The 16,680-nt window shown below is 36.2% G+C and overlaps 1 protein-coding gene across 5 annotated transcripts in view; it reads left to right on the forward strand.

The window, feature by feature from the left end:
* The window catches only part of ARSJ (arylsulfatase family member J), a gene marked incomplete at its 5' end in the record, with an annotated part of 87,972 nt that overhangs the window by 2,342 nt on the left and 68,950 nt on the right, over positions 1-16,680 (forward strand). The window contains one exon of one of the 5 annotated variants that reach the window (XM_082727755.1): positions 4,105-4,122. The exons of 3 other annotated variants lie outside the window; for them this stretch is intronic. Of the gene's footprint in view, positions 1-4,104; positions 4,123-6,965; positions 7,078-16,680 lie in introns of those variants that run through there. One more of the 5 variants, XM_082727754.1, reaches the window with a different exon arrangement.

Below are 16,680 nucleotides of genomic sequence, written 5' to 3' on the forward strand. Positions count from 1 at the left end.
ACGGTGAGTATTAAATTGGATACCTTGTTAATGATCTTGAACGTCTCCTCTCTAGTTAGGCTCATTTTCTTACTCTCAGAGCCTGCTGGGAAGTGCCCTCCAAGTTTTTAAATGAGGTTAGTACTTGTGAAGTCTCACCTACCAACCACATGTCTCCAGAAGGGGTCTCCTTCTCCAAATCTATTTTGTTTTTTGAGCATGCTCAGATTTGTTTCAGGCTTCGCAACAGAATTCACCATCGCCATTACTGATAAGAAAGACAGATGAAAAATGTTCTGCAACTCAGTTTGTTCTTAAATCTAGAATTGAATACTCAAAGCTGTAAGTTCTCATGGACATAAAAGAGGTCAAGGAAACAGATGGAAAACAATGTAAAATCAGTGTACAAATGACTGTTTGGGTCTTTGGTAGGTAACTTTCTCTAACTGGGTCAATAACAAGGGCCATGTGTGATTACCAAGGTGATTCTCAAAATGCAAGGAAATTCAATGATGAATGTTCAACAGGAGTCAAATTTCATCTGAAGTTTTCTACTGCTCCTCACATGTCTTGGAATTTTCTGGTTAACTCTAAGAAAAATCAGATTATTTGGATGCTTAAGTAAAGCATTTTTAATTTGTTGCTTTCCTAAATCGCTAAACCTTCTGTTTAAGACAGTCATTCATTTTCAAAGTTTATTCTATCCTATTAGAAGGTAGGTTACTGTTACTGATTTGTATGTCTGAAGTCAGCCTGTGCCACAGAGATAGACTAGGAGGTCTGGAGGTCAAGCCATCACTGGACAGTGGTAGAAGAGAAGCCTAGTGGTTCAGTATATGTGTCCTGCACTTTCAGTGTCAGGGAACCCTGCTTCATGGAAGTTGTTCTTGGAATTGGATCCTCTCAAAGTAGCCAGTATCCATTGGGGGAAAAAAAAAAAAGATTATTTTGTAAGAATCTCTGTCTTGCAGAGACTTTTGCTTATAACATGATTTCCACTGCTTAGCAAACTGTCAGAATGTAGCATCACTGCCAGAAGAAAAAAAAGAAAAAAATTCCCATCCTTTCCTTTCCTGAGAATGAGAGATTTTAAAAAGTCTCACTGTTCTTCAGAGTCATTTTAAAGGTTATCTGTAGCATCAGAAAGTCAAGGGTGTTTGATATTTATAAAGGATCAGATTTTTGGCTGGAAAATAAGTCCATCTGGTGGCCTGGTCAAGTTCTTCATGTCTAATCCCAAACACTCTTACATTTGGCTTATGATATAAATGTGTCATAAAAGCTCGCTAAATCTCTTCAACGAATTTAGAGAATTTAGATTTACTGAGATAGCTGATAGTAGTTGAAAATATGTACATGAATCATGTGAATTTTATCTTTCACAATAGAGCATATGCTATAAGGCTTTTCACCAAGTAAGAACATTTAGCTCCTAAACATTTTCTTGCACGGATAAAATATCTGGCTTTATCTTTCAATCTTTATGTTTACTTAATGACATGAAACAGAAATGAAGCTAGAATAATTCCTAACTTTTTTCTCTTTTTTAAATTGAAGATAATATACAATGTTTCATTTATTTTGGCATACAACATATTGATTCAACAACTCTATATATTATGCTATGCTCACCAGACAGAGGATAGCTAATTTTCCTTTTGTCAAAGGTTGACTCTCTTGTTCTTTCAATGCAATCAAATAACTAATGAAAAGATTCATTCTCCTATTAAAATTTTCTATTCAGTGCAACCAATTGTGTAACTATAGACGAGAAGTTTAAATAGATACTGTACTTGATTTAAATTTTTGTTTGATTCAAACAGTTGAAGACATTTTCATTTGCAGTTCTCCTTTTAGACTGGAAGCTTCCTTGTAATGAACACAAATATAAGAAAGTAAGTAGTGACAGAAGCCTAGTTGTGGGCCTAATGTTAATAGTGCAGAACTCAGGGATTATGGTCATTTGTCCTTTCCATGAGCACATGTGTATACTCTCTGGATCTTCTAAAGTAAATCAAAATAAGAACGAAGAGCAATAAAAACCTGACTGTCCTGAATTAAAGTGAAAAATGTGTTATGCAAAATATGAGAGGATTCAAATCTTTCATAAAGAAAGTTAAGATGATTAAAACTGAGGCTACTTTTAATACTATTAACAAATCGAGCCTCCTTTTAGGTTTTGCTGAAGTTCAAAATGTAAAAATCTATTCCCCTATACTGCATAAATGTGCTGCAAATTCCAGATTGCTTTAATAATTTATATCATACCCATCTGGTAATATTAAATATCAGTTAGACTGTCAGCAAGCATTTACTGTGCACAGACAGATCCCTGTATTGGAGCTCTGAGGAATAAGTAAGAAATAAGCCTTAATCTCTGGATAGTGGTCTTCAAATTTAAATCTATGAAAAGAATCACTCAAAAATCTAGTTAAAATGCAGATTTCCAGGCCTAGCTAGCAATTTGGCTTCAGTAGGTCTGGGGTTGAGCCCAGAAATCTGTAGTTATTTAGCAAACACTTCAGGTTATTCTGATGTTAACAATATCAATACAAATTAAGAGTGTAATTATTAAGTACTAACATCCATTGTTCCAGGGTAATGCATTTTTGTCTCACTTAATCTCTATAACACCCTATGAGATAATTGCTGTTGTTATGTTCATTTTATTATAGTTATGGCAAAAAAAATTTCAAGAGACGTAGTAATGCAGGGGCTCTGTACATGGGACTTCCTGAAACAGCACTGTATGTGTTCACAGTTGGCCTGGTGATAAAAAAGTTGGATTGAGAAAGTGGCTGTCTATGTTTGATTTATTTCGAAGTAATTTTCTCACCTTTTGTTTTGTTTTTCACAGTTTTACAAATAAAGACATGGCTAAATGACATCATTTTTTCTTTTTTAAAAGATTTTATTTATTCATGTAAGAGAGAGAAAGCTCAAGAATGGAGGAGGGGTAGAGGGAGAGGGAGAAGCAGGTTTCTTGCAGAGCAGGCAGGCTGATGAGGGGCTCATTCCCAGGGCACTGAGATCATGACCTGAACCAAAGGCAGATGCTTAACCCACTGAGCCACCCAGGCACCCCGTGACATCATTTCTTCTTAAAAGAATATAATGAAGGCTTCATAAAGAGAATTAAAAGTTTTGCAAAATTTAGAGGTACCCGTGTGGCTCAGTCCATTAAGTGTCTGACTCTTGATTTTTGGCTCTGTGCAGAGTCTGCCTGAGGATTTTGTCTCTCCCTCTGCCTCTCCCCACCTCTGCTGTGTGCTGTCTCAATCTCTCTCTCTCTCTCTCTCTCTCAAATAAATGACTAAATCTTAAAAAAAGAAAAGTTCTGCAAAATTTAGACATGCATTTTATGCAGACTTTAGGAAAAATTGACAACCTGAACTAAATTTATATCTTTGGCAATAATTTTGTTTTTTTACTATTTTGTTGTTAATTTTTCTATTTGACGTGCCATGATGATGATTTTTATAAATTGCAAAGGTAACTCAAATGTGTATTTGTAATAGGATATTTGATAAATTCATTTTGTGCTAAAAAAAAGCTCCTTCTTCTTGCCAAGGGTAGTCATTCTCCTGACTTCTAACACCTCAGGTTAATTTTTGCCTTGTGTTTGAACTGTATCTTAATGGAATTATAGAAAATGTACTTTTCATGTCTGCCTTCTTTCTTTTAACATTACATTAGTAAAACTTTTCCATGTTGTTGCCCGTAGATGTAATTAATTCATTCATCCTCATTACTGAACAGTGTTCTTTTGTATAAATATATGACAATTTATTCATCCATTCTACTGCTGACAGACATTAAGGTGGTTTCCAGTGTTGGGGCATTATAAATAGTGCTGCCATAAATGTATTTGTATGTGTTTGTTGATGAACATATGTATATGATCTTTTTGGACATCTATCAAGAACTTAGATTACTGGGTTATGCGTGTATTCATTTTCTGTGGATAGTTTCGCAAAGTGTTTCCAGCAGTTTACACTCTTACCAGTTCACACTCCTAGCAATGTATGGAGAGTTCTAGTTATTTCGTATCTTTGTCAACATTTGATTTTTTTTTTTTTTCAATTTAGTCATTCTGGTTGTTACACACGGTATACCATTATGGCTTAAATTTGCATTTCTCAGGTGAGTAATGAATTTGGACATCCTTTTATATTTTTATGGACTATTTAAATACTCCCTTTTAAGAAGTATCTTTTAAAGTCTTTGTCTATTTTCTCATTAGGTGATTGTTCTTTCTTATTGATTTGTGATAGTTATTTATATATTCTGTTTCTTTGTCAGATATTTGTACTGCAGATGTCTTCCTCCACTCCATGGCTTACTTTTTCACTCTTAATAGTGTTTTTGATGAACAGAAGGTTTTAATTTTAATGTAGCCTAGTTAAGACTCTTTTTCTTTTTATATCCTATTTAAGGTATCTTTGGCTAAATCAAGATCTTTTTTTCTAAAAGTTTTATTGTTTTTTTTAATATTTAGATCTATAATTCATCTGAAATTAATTTTCTGTTATGGTATAAGTCAGGGTTCAAGACTATTTTTTCCCATGTGTATCTCCATTGGACCCACACTATTTATTAAAAAAGCCGTACTTTCTCCACTACACTGCAGTGGATTCTATTCTGTTCCAGTAGTTTCTTTGTCTATCCTTGTGCCAATACTACATTCTTAACTCTTATAGCTTTATAATACTGATATCTGGAATGTAAGTTATCTGACTTGCCTTAGCTCTTCTTTAACGGTTCATTCATTTTAATATGGGAGAAGGGAAAATATGAATGTACAAATGCAAATAGGTTGGGAGATTTGGTTTTGGAATAGGGAGTAGTTCTTTTCTCAATTATTCTACTCTCTAAGTGAAATAACAAATGAGGTCATTAGCTGAGAATAAAGATCTGGAGGTTTAAAGACAGAAATAGAAAAATATTCTTTTAAAAGAATGAGAAAGTGAATTAAGTAGAGAAATGCTATACAAATACAGGGCATTCAACTGAGCCCACTTGAGATTTGCGGTCATAAATTTAAACAGAGATCGGTCATCGTTTGTTTGTTTTTCCTGTGCCATGGCCCGGTGCTGATGTGCAGAAGAAGTGCCATTGAAAAGGTAGACTTAAGGGGCACCTGGGTGGCTTAGTGGGTTAAGCCTCTGCCTTTGGCTCCCGTCATGATCTCAGGGTCCTGGGATGGAGCCATGAATCTGGCTCTCTGATCAGCAGGGAGCCTGCTTCCCCCCAACTCCTGCCTATCTACTTGTGATCTCTCTCTCTCTGTCAAATAAATAAATAAAATTTAAAAAGATAGATTTAACTAGATTTGGGGCTTTGGCAGATAATGTGATCACGGACTCTAAATTGGCAAGGAAAAGAGGAAGACAATAAGGAGCTAATATTCTCTAAGAAATCACCAGGGTCGATGAATTGACTGTCTTGCTGCAATTGAAGTGAAGATACTGTAATAAACTTGGAAAGCTAGATAAATATTGTTAAATGGAGAAATTTGAGCTTGGGATCAAAATTGTGTGAGTAGTACAGTTTTGGGAAATGTCAGGGGCATGGATGCTAAGGTGAGGTGGAAGAAAACATCTTCAGACATGAGGAAGGCACAGTTTTAGAAGGGCAAGCTATTGGATAGATCACTTCAGCAGATATTGAAATCATTAACAACAGTGAGAGAAGCAACATTCAAGAGGATGGGGAACCAGGTGCTGGAATCATTTATGAGTGCAGGGCCTGGAACTGGGTAGGTGAAGGAGTCAAATAGGAAAGGTAGTCTATGACCTGTTGCCTTGCTTTTCAAATAAGTTGAGCTTTTAAATGAAGGAAGAGCCAAAATTGTCTGAAAGTGCCAGTGAGGAACTAGGAGGACATTTTGCTAATGTCAGACTTTCAGTAACAGAAGGCTTCTTGGCAAAAATTAGGGAGATAGCAGTGGAGAGGGATTGGTCGAATCAGAGTAGAGATGTATAGAGATATATAGAGATTAGAATCCGTGTGAAAGACAATACATTGGGAAAACTGGAGTTAGAGTGAAAACACAAATGGTGCCGAAAGGCATGGTAGGATTTTTTCTACACGATCTCCTAGGAAATGATAAGTGTTCAGTTTTAATTTTAGTCTCATTCTGGAGATTGAATGAGCTCCTGACCCTTCATCAACAACTACTGCAGCCATACTGTATATAGTCAGACACACAAGTCAGGAACTCTGGGCGCCTCATCTGGTCCAGGAAGATAGGATGCATGTAGGCCTCTTCTGTAGACTGCAATGGACTGTACTGGCAGGGAAACATGTCTCTTGGGAGTTTACAGAGTATTGTTTCTAGGTACGAGATTATCAGTCAACAATTATGCTAGTGTTGAAAACCCTGAAAAAGTAATTGAATTCTTTCAGCCACTCTCACAGGAGGAAGAGTCACAGAAGCTAAGGAGAGTAGGGTTTAGTGAATCCATTTTGTAGGTATGTGGGTCCACATACATTTCCCCTCTGCTTCTATTGTAAACATAACATCAAGAGTCATACATGCTTTCTCTTCCATCCACTTCTTTTATCCAAAGCCTAGTTTTAAGTAGTGTTCCACATACTGAGAATACACAATAAATATCAGTTGCTAAGAGTTTGCTTATTACATTTGTAAATATTTAGTTAATGCATAAACATCTAGAAAAATGTTTATGGTTAGAAGTTTAGAAGAAACAGAATTTTTCTTCCAAGCCTCACTTTGGCTTTGGAAAATGACTGTAACAACAAAGAAGAGGGTAGCTTTAAAGCCTCACATATCCATTTCAAAAAGAACAGCTCAACAGAGAAGGCCATTCAACAAATAGCTGCCTCTTCCTGTTTGACCTCATAGGTTTTTCTGACAGTAGAATCATGGTCAAGTAAGCTATTGGTACACTCTTGTGATCAAAGTCCCTAATTTTAAATGAGTCTCTTAAAAAAGGTTCCCTCTGAAATGAATTTCTATTCAGGTAATCCTGGGTGAGTTTCCTGAGTGGCTGTTCTGAAAGGTGGACATTTATCCAGGTGTGGAGAGTTGAGAACATTTCGTTTCATCCAGATGACTTCTCCCAGAGATCAAAGGTGAGAGAAGCGAAAGACTTAGAGCCCCTGATTCTAATATGAGCTCAGTATGAAAGCCTCTTTTATTTCAAAGTTTGGTTTCATTCAGATTTTTTTCCCACAGCAATATTCCAGAATTAATTTCACTACAATCTTTTTCTGTATTTTACTTTGATTTAATTAGAGTGTGTTGCAATGTTCTTTTATCATTCTAGATAGTAAATATTCCCAGTAGTGTTACCTCATTGAGACATTCATTCCCTCTGTGCTCTGTTGCAGAAAAGACTTTTTCCTCTAATCATTTACTCCCTCTCTCTTCTGATTCACTCAGCATATTTGCTTTATTCCACCATGACTCTCATTACATCACCAGCCTCAGCAAACTCCCTCCCTGGGTTGCCCTGACTACCACAGCATTGGACCAGAAATTAATTTTTACTGACCACCGTATTGTACCAGTCACTTTTCAAATATCCTGTCATTTGATCTTCACACCTACCCTGAAAGTAAACTATTTTTATTATTTTGAAAAAATAGTTCTGAAATATTTAACAGATGTCTTCCTTTCATGGATGATATATGAAAGTTATAGAGAAATTATGTAAGTTGATCACAGTCACACAGCTTCTAAACAACAGAGCCTGTATTTGAACCTAAACTTGGGTATCTTCAACAAGACCCTTGCTGTTTTCATAACCTCATTCTGCCTGATATGAAAATTGTTAGCATATTAGTCTAGTCTTTATAATAGTTTTTAGCCTTATTTTCCTCTCTCAAGCTTCACACTCCCCTCAAGCAAAAAGGATGATTCACTGTTTCTTGAGCACATTCCATACTTCACTTTCTTCCTTCTTTTGCACATACTGTTTCCACCCCTTGGAATTCATGCCCTATCTCTCTTTGCCTAAATGCCAGCCACTCAGACTCACCTAAAATACTACCTTTCCTGTATAGCTTTCCATGATTCCTTAGCCAGAAATAATTTATTCCAGTGATGACCTTTCATAATCCTTTCTATTACTGTCTTATTACACATGATTTCTACCTCATTCATAGCTGTCACTGGACCTCATACCTCTGGTTTATAAGCTCCATAAATCTCACAGTGCTTTGTACTAATAGGCACTAAGTGTATGTGTAAAGAATGAGTGAATGAACAAATGAATGAATAGATGAATAAATGATTATTTCCTTCTAGCAGGTAAATTGAGCAGAAATAGCATAGAATTTATAGTGAGGAAATCTGAATTACAGTGCTGATTTAATGAACAAATTCCTGACTGACCTTGAACAAGTAGTTTAATCTCTCTAGGATTCCGTGATTTCACCTGTGAAAAAAAAAAGGAATAATGTTATTATATATATTGCCAACCTTAAACTGATCAATTGAGTTAATATATGAAAACAGTGTGAGAACTTTTAAGTATGATATAGCTTTTAAGTAAAAATTATTTTAAATTTAGAGCTACAGCTCTATAATTTTTAAGCATATGCAAACTTTAAAGGAATAGTTTGTTTTTTTTTTAAGTTTTCTGTGATACAGTCATATCTCTTCCAATTTCAGTCTATCAGTGCAAAGAGTTAAAATGAAATCTCATATGCTTTAATTTCTATACAGGAGTTTTTTTGCATGATATTATTAGTTCTGAGATGTTCAGGAAGATGATTAGGGACATATACTTTTTCAATTTCTGCACTTGGAGATGGTGTGTGTTGTTGTCATCATGCTTGGCAGAATCTGATGGAACCCTGCTAAGCTTGTGACAACTGAAAGCAGATGCATATTTAAACAATGACATTAAGAGTACAACACTAAATGAGAAGAAATGGAAATAGGGTAATGGAAAGGCTGATGATTAGTTATTTCAAATTCCTTGGATCAAAAACAACTTTAAAATTTTACTGAATATCATTAACATATCTCATTCAGCTTTGAATACCAGTTCACCCAGGGTCTACAGCTCAGTAGGTCCTCAATAAGCTGTTTTGAATTAAGACATTGCTCTTGGCTTCATGGGAATTGAAATTTTTTATGCTCTGTGACCACTATTTCAGTCACCTTCTAAATGACTATATTCCCTGCAGCATCTGCCTCTAATATTAGGACCCGGGTAAAATTCAACACGATCAAAATCACACCACTCCCCTGGTTAAAATCTTCTAGAAACTTCCATTACCTATAGGCTAAAGCCTTATTCCTAAGATTTCTATATAAGGACCTTCAAAATATAGCTTCTGATAAAATTCTTGTACAATCTCCCAACACATTCCCATTTATACCTTCTCTGGATTATCATGGCCAAGGTACTTATACTTTCCCACAAGGGCTATGTCTCCCAGCCCCCCTGTTTCCATCTAAACAGGTTTCCCTTTGATAGACTATCCTTAATTCTTCAATTTGTTGCATCCCTCCAGATCCTCTACTACTTTCCTATCTTTTCCAATCCTTCTCTGATCATTTTCTTACCCTAGTCCAGGCAGAATCAAATGCATTCTTCTCTTTCCCTACAGCCTATCCTCTTTATAACTTTATAATATTTGTAATTATTTATGCACCTATTTCCTTCCAATTCCAAAATGCACAATACATTAAACTGTAAACTTCTGTCTCTTTAAAGATTTTATTTATTTATTTATTTATTTAAGCAGGGAGGGGCAAAGGGAGAGAAAAAGGCAGAGACTCTCAATCAGACTCTGCACTGAGCATGGAGCCCAGTGTGGGGCTTGATCTCACCACCCTGAGATCACAACCTGTGAAGTGAAACCGAGAGTCAGATGCTTAACCAACTGAGCCATCAAGGTGCCCCTGAACTCTAAACTTCTTACAACATAGTCTATTAAAACACACACACACACACACAAATTCCTACTGATTAAAAGGAAGGATTCTGTAAGATACCAGCCATGTAACTTAAGCTATATATGCCTCATTTTCTCATGGGAAAATGACCATGATAATTACAGTACCTACGTCAAAGGGTTTATTGTGAGGATTAAGTGGCATTCTGTACATAGAACATAGAGAATAGAAACCTATCACATACAAATAAATATATTTATTTATTTATATAAATCTTAATCATCTTGGTTATTATCTTCATGCTGGATAACTTTAAGCTATCCCACAGATAATGACTATTGATAAACAGACTCTCAATCAATATTTCTTCAATAATTTTACTGAATCACCATTGCTGATCAACTGAGATTTGATACTATATTTCATAGAGTTAGGTAGACACAAATATTCAGATTGGTAAGAACTTTAAGCAATTGCTCAACTATAATTTTAACTTTATCATGTTCAGAGAAAGCAACCATGTTAAGTAGAAGTTATTTGAGGAGCAGTGTGCTATCTGGGAAGGACAGTAGGCATAGGATTGAAGACCTGGGTCTAAACACCAGTTCCCTCCTACAGTGAAACCTTAGATAGGTTACCTCATGCCTGCTGAGTCTCATCAAATGAGAGGGATAGGAGCTAACAGACTATTACTTTCTGGTTTGGTTATCCTATTAAACAAGATCATGTTGGTGAAAATGTATAGAGGACATATAATACATAATATATACATTCTGGTTTTAGGTATAACTGAATTCTACAGGGCATTTATTTTGAACAGAAAAGCAAAAATCTTTCCAAAGTTTCAAGTACTTTTTTAAATTTTTTTTTTTTTCCAAATTGGGGATGTGTAGAGCCTTACCAAAAACTCTGACAATATTCATGAACCTTTTAGGTTTACCTTTTGTAGGCTTTATGCACCTTTTCTTGGGTATGATTATGACAGCCAACACAGTGCTAGAACTCTTAGAATTCAAAGGGATATCACATGTAATTTTTTCCAATCCCTTAATTTTATGACAATGGATAGGAATTCTTTCCACTGATCAAATAGAATCAATAATAATACATCGCTATCATAACACCAACACCAATCTACTAACCATCTGAGCCTCGTAGGGAAGACAAGCCAGAAATAATCACGAGGTCATTGTCCCCTTGCTGAGGATATAAATTGTGCTTTTCTCAATACTTGGTTGTTCTCTGACGTCATTGGAGAGGGTAAGGGAACCAGACCTAGATGAGAAAGATGCTGAGGAAACTAACTGGACCATATGGGATTACTGGATTCTTCTATGTACGGTATCCACACAGGCTTTGTGAGCATGGTTTGGCAGCATTCATTTTCTAATAAGGTCCAGCCAATAGATACATTGCATCAGGAAGATGAGTGGCAATCAATATTGGATTAAATTCATGACCACAAATCCAAAATAGGCACTCAAAAATGCCCAGTGATTTTTTTTAACTTCCTTTAGTATATGTTGCATTCTTTAGAACTACTATTTCAAAATTTCTCATCTCCTCAAACTGCCAATCATGGGCTCATTACCTTACTTCAAAATTCCATTGACAGAAATAATAATGAATAATCTATAGCACAATGTTAATGTATACTATAAATTATTGATAATTTTAACATTTTTAATAAATCTGTGATTTATTAGAAATTTATAAAAAGATTTGTCATAATCTTGGATCTGAAGACTTCTAGAATTTTTTAATTGTTTTATCAGACTTTAAAAAATTATCTTCAGGGTTGAATAGAATAAGATTAAAGACTGTATTATATACTTTGAACACACCATGTTTTTGGACAGAATAAGGCTGTAATAAAGGTATGTGAACTGAGTGTATTGAACTTATCAAATTTAAAATGTTTTAGTTTAGGGCACTTGGCTGGCTCAGCCGATTAAGTGTAAGACCTTTGATTTCAGTTCATGTCATAATCTCAGGGTCGTGAGATTGAGCCCCACTTCGCACTGCACACTGGGCATTGAGCATGCTTAAGATTCTGTCTTGCTCTGCCCCTCCCCTCACTATAGGGAAAAAAATAAAGAAAGTTTTGTTAGTTTAGATAATTTTTAACATATTTGAAAATATAATCCCAAATACTTGAAATCAGGTTGGGTTTCTTTTTTCTTTTTTTGCTTTGGTTCTAGTTTGGTTGTCTTTCAATGCTCTGAAGTATAATTTAATCATAAATTTTTCTAACTAAAAGGTTTAGTTGAAGATAAAATCTTGGGAATAGAGATGTAACATTTATTTGGCACTTAACAAGTGTTAAGAAATTATATATATGTGTGTGTGTGTATATATATACACACACATATATATCATTCTATAATATATATTCTCTAATATGTCTATGTATATATCTCTCTTTCTTCCAATATGTATATAGACCTCATAACTCAAGGGTAATTATTATTACCCACATTTTATATATGAAGAAATCAAGCTCACAGAAGTAAAATATCTTGGCCAAAATCCCATAGTAAGTAATGAGGCTAGAATTCCAACCCTAACACTGTGATTGTTCCATTACATTACTCAGATCGTTGACAAGATGGGTTTAGTATAGCTGCATAGCTACTCTTTTGAATGGAAATTAATAAACATTTTATTCAAGTAAAGCCACAATGGGCTAAAATAAATATAGCTATTCTAAAAAGCAGAAACTCATTTTCAAACTGGTTTTCTCATACAATTTGGAGAAATTGGAATAAGTTCTTATTATTCACTTGTTTCATATCTAAATTAAGGATGACGCTATTAGTTTGCCTTTCAAAATTAGTAATGCTTAAATTGTTAATCAAACTATACTTTCTCATAATGAGATGAAACAAAGAATTTAAATGGTCCAAAGGGATTTAAAATAATCCCAGCTCTGTTTTTGTTACTATGTTTTGAAGTAATAGAGACCTACCTCCTATAAAATGTTGTTTAAATTTGACTTTGGGAAGATGTAAGGATTTATTTCATGTGTATTATCGACCCTAACCTCTTAAATATTAACAATTATACATTTAGAACTGTAAGATGTACATAATAGTGCAATGCCTAATAATTACCTGGAGAGCTTATTAAAGCCATCATTCCTCTGTGCTCCACCCAGAAATTTTGTTTCAGAAGGTCCTGGATGGGGCCCGAGATTCCTCATTGCCAGTAAACAGTCTGGTGATAACAAAGTTGCTGGTCTGGAGACCACAATGAGTGCGGAGTTACAGTGCAATACAATTTTGGTCTCGAAGACTCCATGATTGTTTATTACCATCTTCTTTCTTTTTTCTTTTCCACCATTTAACAGCCACTATATGCATAAGACTGTTTAATTTAAATGCCATCCAAGTAGCAAGTGTAGTTAATTCGTGCAGTTTTCTTTATATCCTCTGTAGCTGAAGACTTGTTTCAGGTTATGTGGATCTGGCTCCTGGAAGAGACAGCTTCTCTATTAATGTGCTTTCAGCTCTCCCACAAAATGAATGATAAAAAAGATTCCTATTTTGGGCAAAGCAATTGGCTCAAGAGCAAAAGCAACCGAATTTCTGAGAACTAAATCGCGAAATTAAAGGTGCTAGGAGATATAGATATTTTAGCACATTGTTCTCTTTTAGAACCTTTCTATCACAATGCCAACTTGGAGAAAATGGACATTTATTTTGAGGTCTTGTTTAAATCAATACATTAAGAATTTGATCTAGTTTGCATCAGTTTCAGGATGAGTTCAGACATATCCTGATTTTTTTTTAAGTGTTCTAACTGGTTTGAATTAGTTGAGGAATTCATTGTCATCATTTACCTTTAAATGAAATTAGGTCACTTGGGTCAACAGTCTGAAATTTGCTAAAATAATTCAGTGATTTGTTTTTAACAATAGAACTTCTCAGATCTCTTTCCTGATGTAGCTCTGAGTGATCACAGATGCCAAAATAATAAAACAAAATAAATACATAATTTAAAATAGAGAGGTTTTTTTTTAATTTTATAAGACAAATGTTAAGCCTCACCACAAATCTATGAGGAAGGTGAACGTTAATATTTCTCAGTCTTACAAAGGAGTCTCCCAAGGTTAAATACATACCCTTAGAAGTTCTTATAAAGGAGAAAACTACACATTGACTAGTTTGTCACATTCATGTGTAAACCTTCATGAAGCTTTCCGTTACCAGTTAATGGTTCTGAAGGTAATCACCCTTGATGTAATCGGGCTTCTTGTTTTTATTTCACCAAGATTCATTTAGCATTCATTCATTCAATACTGAGTACCTACTCTTTGCCAGATACCATTCCAGGCACTGGGAGATGTATCAGTCAACACAAATCTACAAAAATCCCTGTTCTCATGACTTTTATATTTTAGTACAAGGAGATCGATACAAAGAAGCGAAATATATAGTGTGCTAGAGGACGCTATGCTCTGTGAAGGAAAACGCGACAGGAAAGGGGATGGAAGTTAAGAGGGCAGTGTTGTGGAGGTCATGGAAGGCCTCATTAAGAAAGTAAAAGAGGGGGGCGCCTGGGTGGCTCAGTGGGTTAAGCCACTGCCTTCGGCTCAGGTCATGATCCCAGAGTCCTGGGATCGAGTTCCGCATGGGGCTCTCTGCTTGTCAGGGAGCCTGCTTCCTCCTCTCTCTCTCTGCCTGCCTCTCTGCCTACTTGTGATCTCTCTCTCTGTCAAATAAATAAACAAAATCTTAAAAAAAAAAAAAAAAAGTAATAGAGGGAGTCTTGTTGTGTTGGTGCTCTGGGCAGACAGAAGGGCAGAGGCATAGGCATAGGCCCTGGGGTAGGAGCACCTTTGGTGCCATTAAGAAGCCCATCTAGCTAGACTGGTCAGAGGGAGGATAGGGGACAATTAGAGGAGGTGGGGCCCAGGTCCTTAAAGGAGCCAGATTCTGTAATGCAGCGCAGGCCTGGGCAGGATAGGGACTGTGAGCAAAATGGGAGCCATGGAAGGCTTGGAGCGGAGGCGTGACATGACCTAACTTAGTTTTAACTGAATTGCTTCAGTGCTTGTGTTGAGGATAGATTGTAGAAGTAAGTTTAAGGTTTGTAATAGGAAGCCCTGGTAAGCGATTATCCATTACCCTGTGTGGGGAAATGACAGGCTGTGGAGAGGGGTGATGGAAAGCAGTAGATTCGGAGTATACAGAATCTCCACAGGTAGAGCAGATAAAATATTTTCATGGAGTACAGATAGTTTGGGAGAAAAAAAGAGGAGTCGAGGACAACTGTAAGGTCGTTCATTTCGCTATTAGCAGAAAAAAAAAGGGGGGCTCACTCAAGCAGGTGAAGTTACTACCGATTACAAATTGCAGGAATGCCTTCAGCAGTTACATTTTACACTTCAAAGCCCACCAGTACATGAGAGCCTTTGTTCTCCCTTCTCCTTCGCCGGACTCTGAGTTTTCACATTATGAAGGCGTGCCGGAACATCCGCATTTTTTCACTTAGCAGTAGGTCTGCGGAAGGGCAGAGTAGGTGGAGTTAGAAGATCTGCATTTGAATTCCAGCTCAGCCACTTACTAACATTTCAAAGGAAAGATAAAGCAGTACAGGGGAATGTGGAGGAGGTGGCTCTGTTACGACAAGAACTACAACAGGACCTCCTTTGGCCCCAAAGTTGCCCAGAATGGCATTAACTAGGTGAAGCCGCCCTTCCCATCACTTTGCCACCTCAGATTTGAAGACACAAACCCTACCATTATTAGTACAGAACATATTACTAGTATGAGAGTTGCTCAGATGGTTGCTGAAGAAAGGAAACCAACAAGCACAGCCAATGTAAAAACTGGACGCTCCTCTCTATTGCTATTACACTGAAAATGCTGCTACTTCAGACAGATTAAATGTCAGGTGTATACACCACAAACACACACACGTGCGCACACTCATGATTCTCATTTTTTTCTCTTGGATTAATGTCAAGGCCAGAGTTGTCTGAGTGGCACTTGGTGGTTGAATCTTCACCTGCATTTATGGAGTTATGACTTTTAAGGATTTATTTCTGGTAAGAATTTTTTTTTTTTTTTTTAAATTTCAGGTGTGCTTCTTTTGTCTCCTAGTTTACAAATAGTTAAAAACAGAACAACTGTTTTATATTTAGAAAAGTCGTTTAAAAAATTTTTTCCATGTTGCTGATCTATTCTTTTTGTTCTCTGAGTTAATAAAATTGTTCTTTAAATAACTATGAACCACCCTGAGTAAGTTGTGTGCTGGCTTCTGTGTTGTTTTCTGGGGCAAAGAGTTAGAAGCTGTGCAGCTACAGAGATAATCTTTAGTGAGATAAATGTTTGTTTCAGTATGTCCATTCACCTCAGTTACCCCCTAGTATTAAGACTGAAAGGTCCAGGGGCATCTGGGTGGGTTAAAGCCTCTGCCCTTGGCTCAGGTCATGATCTCAGGGTCCTGGGATCCAGTGGCATAGGCATCAGGCTCTCTCTCATTATGGAGCCCGCTTCCTCTACTCTCTCTGCCTTCTTCTCTGCCTGCTTGTGATCTCTGTCAAATAAATAAATAAAATCTTAAAAAAAAAAAAAAAAAGACTGAGAGGTCCACCCTCCATCTGACCTAACAGTGAGCCCTCACTTTCCCTTTCTTGGATTTTGAAGGATAAGCACTGTAAAAAATTTAATACTGAGGCAAGAGAAATTTTAAAAATTATTTTATTTTATTTTATTTAAAGATTTTATTTATTTGACAGAGAGAGAGAAATCACAAGTAGGCAGAGAGGCAGGCAGAGAGAGAGAGGAGGAAGCAGGCTCCCTGCAGAGCAGAGAGCC

The sequence above is a fragment of the Mustela nivalis genome, assembly GCF_964662115.1.
Source record: "Mustela nivalis genome assembly, chromosome: 4".
Lineage (NCBI taxonomy): Eukaryota > Metazoa > Chordata > Mammalia > Carnivora > Mustelidae > Mustela > Mustela nivalis.